Source organism: Trachypithecus francoisi, unplaced genomic scaffold (assembly GCF_009764315.1).
Source record: "Trachypithecus francoisi isolate TF-2019V2 unplaced genomic scaffold, Tfra_2.0 Lachesis_group6, whole genome shotgun sequence".
Lineage (NCBI taxonomy): Eukaryota > Metazoa > Chordata > Mammalia > Primates > Cercopithecidae > Trachypithecus > Trachypithecus francoisi.
Genome location: NW_022681471.1, coordinates 89788869 through 89798784, shown reverse-complemented (window position 1 = coordinate 89798784; position 9916 = coordinate 89788869). Strand labels below are relative to the sequence as shown.

At 40.5% G+C, this 9916-nt stretch overlaps 1 pseudogene; it reads left to right on the top strand.

The window, feature by feature from the left end:
- Positions 1-427: 427 nt before the first annotated feature.
- LOC117077785 lies at positions 428-1500 on the top strand (annotated as a pseudogene).
- Positions 1501-9916: the final 8416 nt, after the last annotated feature.

Here is a 9916-nt window from a genome sequence, read left to right as displayed (position 1 = left end):
CAAAGATTTTATAACAACTCATGGCATATATTGTGCCATATAAGTGTTAGCTGCTGCTATTATCACTATTACAATATCTGGATTTGACTCATTATTTTTAAGTGTGAGTTAGTCTCATTCCTTGGATTGGAAGGTTAAAAAAAATAACAAGAAATGTCAATACTTATTTCATGCTTACTCTATGTGAGACACCATTCTAAATACCTTACATGCATTGGTTTAATCTTCATAACAGTGTTATTAACAAACTTAAGGTTTGTTATTTTTCTCATTGTATAAATGAGGAAAGTGAGTTCCAATTCTAGCTATCTTCTTTGTTTAGGCCTCAGGAAAAAGCAATCAATAGAACAGCTATGAAATGAGGTGGGCCTATATGTATTGAACATGTTGTTAATGAACAAGTTAAGAAGAGACTGTGCAAAGCAACATGAGCGATTCCATAGGTTTTAAGAAAAAGTTCAGATTACAGAGTGGAGAGAGTGAGGAGGCTTCATCTGGCTCCCACTCTCACAGCCACTGCAGTACATTGAGCTTCATAGAGACTGCTCCAGGGCAGGTGAGAGCCAAACAGGCCTTGTTGAGGAAAAATAACATAGGCAAAGGAGATCCTAAGAAGCTGAAAGGCAAAATGTCATCACATCATATGCAATCTTTGTGTAAACTTCCTGGGAGGAGCACAAGAAGCAGCACCCAGATGCTTCAATCAACTTCTCAGAGTTTCCTAAGAAGTGCTTAGAGAGGTGGAAGACCATGTCTGCTCAAAAGAAACGAAAATTTGAAGACTTAGCAAGGGTGGACATGGCCCATTATGAAAGAGAAACGAAAATCTATATCCCTCCAAAAGCAGAGACCAAAATGAAGTTCAAAGATCCCAATGCACGCAAGAGGCCTCCTTTGGCCTTTTTCATGTTCTCTTCTGAGGATTGCCCCAAAATCAAAGAATATCCTGGCCTATCAGTTAGTGATGTTGCAAAAAAACTGGGAGAGATGTGGAATTACACTGCTGAAGATGACAAGTACCCTTATGAAAAGAAGGCTGTGGCCGGGCGCGGTGGCTCAAGCCTGTAATCCCAGCACTTTGGGAGGCCGAGACGGGCGGATCACGAGGTCGGGAGATCGAGACCATCCTGGCTAACACGGTGAAACCCCGTCTCTACTAAAAAATACAAAAAACTAGCCGGGCGAGGTGGCAGGCGCCTGTAGTCCCAGCTACTCGGAGGCTGAGGCAGGAGAATGGCGTAAACCCGGGAGGCGGAGCTTGCAGTGAGCTGAGAACCGGCCACTGCACTCCAGCCTGGGCGACAGAGCGAGACTCCGTCTCAAAAAAAAAAAAGAAAAGAAAAAGAAAAGAAGGCTGTGAAGCTGAAGGAAAAATATGAAAAGGATATTGCTGCATTTGGAGGTAAAGGAAAGCCTGATGCTGCAAAAAAGGGAGTCATCAAGGCTGAAAAAAGCAAGAAAAAGAAGGAAGAGGATAAAAAAGAGGAATATGAAAATTAAAAAGGTAATAATGAATAAGTTGGTTCTAGCAGTTTTTATTGTCTATAAAACATGTAAGTCCCCTGTGCACAACTCACTCCTTTTAAAGGAAAAAATTAAAATATAAGCTGTACATGATTTGTTTTTAAACCTTACAGTGTCCGTGTGTGTGTGTGGTGTGTGTGTGTGTGTGTGTGTGTAGTTATCCCACTACCGAACATGTCTTTAGATGGCCACAAACTGCCTGGTATGATATGGGGGTTGTAAATTGGCATGGGAATTTAAAGCAGGTTCTTGTTGGTGCACAGCACAAATTAGTTATATATGGGGATTAGTTATATATGGGGATGGTAGTTTTTTCATTTCAGTTGTCTCTGGTACAGCTTATATGAAATAGTTGTCCTGTTAACTGAATACCACTCTAATTGCAAAAAAAAAAAAAAAAAGCTGTAGCAATTTTGTTGACATTATGAATGCTTCTAACACAATTTTTAAAATTAGTATTGTAGTCCTTTTCATAGGTCTGAAATTTTTCTTCTTGAAGGGAAACTAGTCTTTTGCTTTTGCCCATTTTGGATCACATGAATTATTACAGTGTTGATCCTGTCATACAGATAGCTGATAAAATGCTTTTGTCTACACACCCTGCATATCATGATGGGGGTGAATAAAGTTAAATTGAGATAGTTTTCATCTATAACTGAAGCTCAAAAACCTTAATCAGTTGATAAATTTCACATAGCCCACTTATATTTACAAACTGAAGAGGAATCAGTCTACTCACAGCATGGGATTATTAAGATCAAACATTTTGAAAGTCCATCCTTTGAAGCACTAAATAGAAAAGTGCATTCTAATCTTTACATGAGGACTCTATGTTCTTTAACTCCCATTACCATATAACAGCAATTATATTTTGCAGTTCTGACATTAAAGAAGACTTGAGACCGTATCCCCAAAAGGCGTGAGCTTAAAATATAAGACTGCCCTATTACATTTTTAGTTGATATTTGTAAAGACTATGAAAATGCTGACTGTAGATGTCTTTTCCCATTTATCTAAATATGAACTGCTCAGGAAACTCAAAACTCTCCATTAAAAGTATTTTTTTTTTTTTTTTTTTTTGAGACGGAGTCTTGCTCTGTCGCCCAGGCTGGAGTGCAGTGGCGCGATCTCGGCTCACTGCAAGCTCCGCCTCCCGGGTTTACGCCATTCTCCTGCCTCAGCCTCCCGAGTAGCTGGGACTACAGGCGCCCGCCATCTCGCCCGGCTAATTTTTGTAATTTTTAGTAGAGACGGGGTTTCACCGTGTTAGCCAGGATGGTCTTGATCTCCTGACCTCGTGATCCGCCCGTCTCGGCCTCCCAAAGTGCTGGATTACAGGCTTGAGCCACCGCGCCCGGCCCATTAAAAGTTTTTTTAATTAATTGGATCAGCTTTTAAAATGAAGATGCTGTGTTTAAAATAGGTTACATTTTCCTATATTGCAGCTTGCCCCTTTATAAATCAGATAGGAGGAAAGAAGATACAACCTTTGCAACTCAGTATGAATTATGTGATTTATTTAAATAAATTTTCTTTACAAAACCCAAACTCATTCATTAGTCATATTTATCTGCTTAGCAGTTTAGGGAACAATTTGGAAATTTTGTTTATTTTGATATTATCATTTTCTTAAAGTGCCAGTATGTTAAAATAGCATTCTTGTAATTTTACATGCTTTTGTGATGGAGTGCTATTTTGTTATTAATTTTGACTTGGATTCTTCTCATTTACATTTGTTTGTGTAATTTCAGTGGGGATAATGAACATCTGAGCCCTAGATGATACTAATAAACTAATAATTACAGAGATTTAAAAAACAGTTCACCTACATATCTGTAAGTTTATACAAGAGTTCTGGAAAGATACACAATAAATTGGTAACAGAGACTGCCTCTGGACAGTAGGATTTTATATTTTTAGTATTATCGGGATATTTAACTAGGCATATGCATTACTTTTATTATTTTGAAACTAATTTATTTTTTAATGCACCCTTGTTAGGAACCCAAAGCCAGAGGCACCTTGCTCAGCTGTGCCCAGATTCTTTTTTTTTTTTTTTTTTTTTTTGAGACCGAGTCTCACTCTGCTGCCCAGGCTGGAGTGCAATGGCCGGATCTCAGCTCACTGCAAGCTCCGCCTCCCGGGTTTACACCATTCTCCTGCCTCAGCCTCCCGAGTAGCTGGGACTACAGGCGCCCGCCACCTCGCCCGGCTAGTTTTTTGTATTTTTTAGTAGAGACGGGGTTTCACCGTGTTAGCCAGGATGGTCTCAATCTCCTGACCTCGTGATCCGCCCGTCTCGGCCTCCCAAAGTGCTGGGATTACAGGCTTGAGCCACCGCGCCCGGCCCAGATTCTTGATCTGTAGAAACTAAGATAGTAAACATTGTTTTAAGCCACTAGGTCTTGGGGTAATTCATTAGGCAGCAATAGACAACTAATACAGATTATATCTCATCGTTGCATGCAGTCATTCCATAGAGTCAGAGACAGTGTACACTTTAGGGAACAATTTTGCAACAGATAACAATTGTAAAACAACTCTGTGTCCAGCTATGGGAGGCATAATAGTATCAAGGCTAAGAGCAGGGACTCTGAAGTCAGACCACTGGAACTCAAATTCTGGTTCCATCCCTTATCAGCTAGATGAACTTGTGCCAGCTATGTGACCTCTGGGCTTCAGTTTTACATCTGCAAAACAGAGGTAGTAATAAGAGCTACTTTATAAAGTGGCTGCAGGGAATAAGCAATATAATACTTGTAAATTATTTAAAACATTACTTGATTAATAAGCATTTGATACATGCTGCCTATTATCATTCTTATGGGGATGATAAGAGAGGGTATAATTTTTGGTTTTGGACCACCAGGATAAAAGAAAATAGTAAGAAGTAGGAAATTCATACACAGGGATCCTTCCTAGTAACTTGCTCACTCCTAGTTTATGAGGGGATATAAAAGATGAGAAGACCGCAGTGTGTGTATACTCTAGAAAGAGAAAAAAAAATCCTTATGTTATTGGAGAATGTAAGACCTGTGGTGAATGGAGGAAGGCAGGGAGATGCGGCATATGATGCAAGGGTTCTGCATTCCTGTGGGATAGGAAATTTTGTGAACTGATGTTAAATGTACAGGTCTAGAGAATGTCCATAGGAAGCAGAGTCCTTCTTCTCAGCACTGCCCAGCTGTTGACAGATACAATGCATGTGTGCCTATCAAGTGGAAGGATGAGATGAAGTAACAAAAATAAAACATTTCTTCTACCTTGTTACACTGAACTCTTCTCAAAGTCAGAGCCTCCTCATCCTTCATTTCTTCTTCTTTCTTCTTCCTTCTTCTTTTTTATGACAGGGTCTTGCTCTGTCACTCACACTGGATTGTAGTGGTGTGATCATAGCTCACTTCGGCCTCAAACTTCTGGGCTCAAGCAATCTCCTCACCTCAGCTTCCTGAATATCTGTGACTACAGGCATGCAATACCACACCCAGATAACATTTAAAAATTATTTTGTAGATATGGGATCATATTCCCCCCAAGGCTGATACATGACCCGGGCTGGGAAAGCCATCTTCTAAGTAAAATAATTCCCCATTTATTGTAATGCTGTCTTGACAAGTCCTACTGCTACTAAGAAATATACGGGACAGACCTAGGGAACAATGAACACATAGTAATAGCACTGATGGTTTTGTCTCTCCTGATGGTTATGTTTCACATATTACTTTCAGCCATGCCCAGCTTGATATAAAGTGTATATCCTTTTAGTAATATACAATAAAATATGCTATAACCAAAAAAATCAATTATGCCAATACTTACTTAGGCCTACTTGTACAGAAACAAGAGACAACAAATGAATTGCTCAACACAAGTGGTTTATCTACCTTCATGGTTCTGTCTGCTTTCCCCATGGTCTCAGCCCCGAAGTTTTTGACTACACAATATCCATTCCTAAAAACAAAAAGCAGAGAGTCATATGAACCCTGGGAATCCTAGAGTAAGTTACTTAAGCTGTCAGTAGCAAGAGAGACAGAGGCCAAGACAAAGTTCTCACTTGCAATATTTGGTTACACACTCTATGATTCAAATGTGGGAAACTCAACAAATTTTTCCATAAAAGATTCTCTATAACAGGTCATCCTAGACATCTAGAGATGCTTGGCAGTCCCATGCCATCTAATGGTTTTGCCACAGATTCAAAGACAATAGTATCTTCAGTTGGGTTGGTCAATATCTGAATAAAAAGGGATAAAGGAGAAAGCAGGCTCAATCTGATGCTTATCTCCCATCTCACCTACCTCCCAAGCCTTAGCATTGTGAAGTTCTATCAGATTTAACAGCTGAGGCTCCAGAAGCAGCAGCAAAACATGGCATGACTCCAGTAAGGTACAGTGTGTAAGTAGTGCTGGAAAACAATCTTGGCAGTTATCAGCTGACCTTTTATCATCTCAATGAAAAGTACTTACTGAGTCTCTCTGTACTTGGTAGCCCATTCCCACACCCGCTCTTGAGATTGATTCTTCCACCTAACAGATATTATTCAAGTATTTAATTCATTGCTGGTGTCTAGAAATCTGTTTGCTCCTGCCTCTCTGACTCCAACTCCCTCCCATCTTGCTTTCTGACATTTTTCCATTGACCCTTCCAGGCCAGGTAAAAGCAGTAGGCTCAAGGTTAGTTTTCTGTTTGCTGAGAGACAACCACTTGAATCCACAAAGATGAGAAAGAGATTTTTTAAAAACCATTGTATTGGGAAAAGTCCACTGTAGGGAGACCATCTACTCCCTTCACATTAACACTAGCAATGAACTCTATTTTCAAATGAAATTGCACATGTGATAGATAGTATTCAATCTGTGTATGTGGAAAGTGGGACTGTATGTATGCCTATATGCATATAAGTAGATAAACACTCTAGTTTCTAAGGCTGTTTAAAACTTAATAGGATAAAAAATAGCCTATTATCTGGGGAAATCCAGTTATGTCTGTTAAATGAATGAATACAGAAGACATGGAGATATGAATCTTCAGGGCAAGTTGCAGTGGGGCTAATAGAAGAATGCTTCAGGAATGGTGGAGCAAGAAATACCAAAAATCTGCTCCTCAACAAAAACAATGAGAGACCTGGCAAATATTATCAAAACCAACATTTTATGAACACTAGAATTAATCAAAGGCTTGCAACAATACAATGAGCATTTGTTCAAGAAAAATGGCTGAACCTCTATAAGAACAGTCAGCTTTATGGCATTTTAACTTGTTCTATTCCAATCCCCCTGTCCTTAGCTCTACAGTAGCCTTGAGAACCGATAGCCTGACAACTCCAGTTGTTGTGAAAATCAGTAGGCTAGCAGCCACTGGAGGGGATAGACTAGCTTGGAGGTCTCAAAACAAGTCCCATTCCCAGAAAATTGTCAGTATTTGACCCATCACTATTTAACAATTCCTTGGAAACACCACTCACATGATTCATCTTTATTTGACATGCCTCAGAGCTTGTCCCATGCAAAGAGCTTTGTTTGTTTGTTTGTTTAATAGATTTATTTTTAGAGCAGTTTTAGGTTTAGAAAAAAAACTGAGCAAAAGTACAGAGAGTCGAAGGAGGAGTGAAGAAAGATGCCAGAATAGGACTCTTTAGTGATCATGCTCCTAACAGAAACATCAATTCAACCAACTACCCATGCTCAAAAATACCTTCACAATTGCTAAGAAAACCAGGTGAGATGTCACAACACCTAGAGGTAACACACAATAAGAAAATACACATTGAAGATGGTAGAAAGGACAGTTTTACATTACCTGAGTCACCCCTTTCCCAACCACAGGCATCAGAGTGTAGAAAGAGATATCCTTTGCTTGGGTGAAAGAGAGAAAAGTGAGCATCAGACTTAACTTTGGATGCCAACACTAGATCTGCCACAGTAAAGCCCTGCAACAGGCAGACCCCACAGCCCGAGGCCCCAGGCAAATAGCTATGGACTAAGTTTCTAGACTTGCCCCAGCACCAGGCTGGACACTACAACTCCAGACTCCAGGCCAGTATGGTAGACTGAATCTCTGGTTTTCCCTACTGCCAGGCCAACCTCAGTGGCTCCAGGCTCTGGACCACCCTCAGTGCCAAGCCAGCAGCAGGCTTTGGGCCCACACCAGTGCCAGGCAAGCACCCCTCAGACCCAGTCTCCAGGACATGTGGGGAAAAGAAAGAGAGATCAGCCTGTTACTGTGTCTATATAGAAGGAAGTAGACATAAGAGACTCCATTTAGTTCTGTATTTGAAATGCTGTTAATCTGTGACCCTACCCCCAACCTTGTCCTTGCAAGAAACATGCGCTGTGGTGACTCAAGGTTTAATGGATATTGGGCTGTGCAGGATGGGTCTTTGTTAAACAAGTACCTGAAGGCAGCTTGCTGGTTAAAAATCCTGCCCGTCCCTGGGCAATGGAACATCTCCAGGTAAAACCCATTGTGTGCTTTGTTTACTGAGCAAGGAGAAAACCGCCTTTAGGAATAAGGTGGGACTTGCTGGAGCAATGCTGCTAAAGGTTTATGGAGAAGTTTGCATATGCATGTCAAGGCACAGCATTTTCCTTTAAACTTATTCATGTTACAAGGATTTTTGTTCATATGTCTTACTGCTGATTTCCTCCCTACAATGATCCTATTGTCTAGCCACTCCCTTATCTTTTTGATGGTAAAGATAATTATCAATAAATACTAAGGGAACTCAGAGGCCGGTGCCGGTGTGGGTCCTCTGTAAGCTGAGCACCGGTCCCCTGGGCCCCGCTTTTCTTTCTCTATACTTTGTCTCTGTGTCTTATTTCTTTTCTCAAGTCTCTCGTTCCACCTAATGAGAAACACCCACAAGTGTGGAGGGGCAGGCCACCCCTTCAAGGACATCCAGGGCCAAGTCAACCCCAGGACTCTTGGCCTCAAACTTCACCTAGCACCCAGCTGACCTTAATGTCCCTAGCACAGGACAGCACCCACAACCCTAGTCATCAGGCCAGCACCAATAGACCCATCCTCCAGGCCAGCCCCTGAATATATAGGCCCAAACCTGTTCCATGTTTTAGACCAGCCCAGAGCTGTGTCAGCCCCCACACTGCCAGGATATAGGCCTGCTCCAATCCATATATCTGATAAGAGGATAATATTCAAAATATACAAGGAACACAATTCAACAGCAAGAAAACAAATGACCTGATTAAAAAGTGGGCGAAGAGCCTGAATAGACATTTCTCCAAAGAAGACATAAAATGGCCAAAAGGTATATGAAAAAATTCTCAATATCACTATTATCAGCAAAATGCAAATCAAAACCATAGTAAGATATCACATGTGCCAAGATGGCTATTATCAAAATGACAAAAGATAGAGTGTTGGCAAGGGAGTGAAGAAAAGAGAATACTTATACATGGTTGGTGGGAATATAAATTAGTATAGTCACTATGGAAAACTGGTTCTTCGAAAAACTAAAAGTAGAAGAAGTACCATATGACATGGTCTGGCTCTGTGTCTCCACCAAAATCTCATGTTGAATTGTAATCCCCAGTGTTGGGGGAGGGACCTGGTGGGAGATGATTGGATCATGGCAGCAGATTTCCCCCTTGGTCTTCTTGTGATAGTGAGTTCTCACGAGATTTGGTTGTTTAAAAGTGTGTAGCACTTCCCCCTTAGCTCTCCCTTGCTGTCATGTGAAAACGTGCTTGCTTCCCCTTCACCCTTCTGCCACGATTGTGAGTTTCTGGAGGCCTCCCCAGCCATGCCTCCTGTACAGTCTGTGGAACTGTGAGTCAATTAAACATTTTTTTAAATAAATTGCACAGTCTCAGGTAGTTCTTTATAGCAGTGTAGACCATACTAGTGCAACCGTATGATCCAGCAATCCCACTTCTGGGTATTTACCCAAAATATTTGAAATCAGTTTGTGAAAGATGTCTGTATTCCCACGTTCATTGGCTATTTACAATAGCCAAGTTATGGAATCAACCTAAGTGTCCATCAACAGATGAATGGATAAAGAAAATGTAGTATATGTACACAATGGAATACTATTCAGTCTTTAAAAATAAGGAAATTGTCATTTGCAACAATGTGGACGGGATTGGAGAAAATTATGCTAAGTGAAATAAGCCAGGTACAGAAAGATAAACACCATATGATTACACTTGTATTTAGAATCTGAAACAATTGAACTCATAGATACAAAGTGACATGGTGGTTACCAAGACTCAGGGGTGGGGATGCTGGAGAGATGATAGTCAAAGGCTACAAAATATCAGGCAAAAGAAATAAGGTGTTTGAGATCTATTGCACAGCATGGTGAATATATTTAATAAAGTATAGTTAATAAAGTTAATATTCACTATGCATAGTACTGTACATTTCAAAA